We start from the raw sequence: 1,360 nt of genomic DNA on the forward strand, positions 1-1,360 counted from the left end.
TAAAAGGGGACAGATTCAGAACCAATGCTAGGAAGTTCTTCTTCATCCAATGGGTGGTGGACACCTGGAAAGCGCTTCCAGAGGGAGTGATAGGACAGTGTACGGTAATGGAGTTCAAGAAGGGATTGGACAATTTTCTGAAGGAAAAGGGGATAGAAGGGTATAGATAGAGGGCTAGTATACAGGTCCTGGACCTGATGGGCCGCCGCGTGAGCGGACTGCTGGGCATGATGGACCTCAGGTCTGACCCAGCAGAGGCACGGCTTATGTTCTTATGTCATATACGGTGAGAATTTCATCAAAGTCACGCACTCCTCCTGTAACTCGTGAACGACACAGTGCTTTAAGATGACTTTTCCTTCTCCTCAACAAATCCACTGGAAAAAACTGTTCACGTTTACCTTCATCTTTCAAGGTAACAATATCTGAAACAGCCTACTGCACTACCTGCGTCAGCTCTCCACCTACTACCAATTCAGGAAACTGTTGAAAGACATATCTCTTCTCACTATAATTCTCATGGCTTATACTCCTTACAGCCTATGAATCTTTTAACTTCAATGAATGCTCAGAATTCTTATTGTAAACTGCAATGAATCTTTGTTGAAAATTGTGGGGGTATAAGAAACTGTATGATATGGTAAATACAATTCCAATGTCTCCATTTACATATAGCGGAATAGTGTATTATTATTTTGGAATTATGAAATCATATTTAACCTGTCAATGCAAACACAAATGTCTCAAATTAGATAAATATCTTCCCAATAATTCTTTTTTTTCTTAATTCTTTATTGATTTTCAATTTGAGTACAAAGTGCAATAAATTTTACATACAATTAATATCATGAACAGTACTACATTCGAGCAAAGAATAATATAAAATTTATTTCCCCCCCCTCCCTCCCACCCTACCTGGATGTGTGTGCAAATCAAATAGGAAATAAAGGCATTATACAACTAATCAGAATTAACAAAATTCGTTCATATCTTCCCAATAATTCAACATAAATAATTCCATTCAGTTTCTCTCCTTAGCATTGCTGATAAAGTTGTTCTGTGTTGTTACTCATTGCAAAATTTATCCTTGCTACCTGCATTTCTCAAAATTAGTATTCTTGGTTTGTCTTCTGTAATTGAGTATGTCCTTAGCTCATAAAATTAAGTAAAGATGACAATGGAAAAACTAGATTTTGGGTTCAGAAAGCTGCTAGGGTGGAGAAACAAGAGCAAGAAGCAATGCCAGAAGCAGTAGAGCTTTCTTAATATTCCTCCAAAGGCATGTTATATAAACGATGCAATAAATTGCCCAAGCTTTTTCATTGCATAATAATTAGTCATTGGGAAGCAGAACAAAAGT

This window comes from Geotrypetes seraphini, chromosome 2 (assembly GCF_902459505.1).
Source record: "Geotrypetes seraphini chromosome 2, aGeoSer1.1, whole genome shotgun sequence".
Lineage (NCBI taxonomy): Eukaryota > Metazoa > Chordata > Amphibia > Gymnophiona > Dermophiidae > Geotrypetes > Geotrypetes seraphini.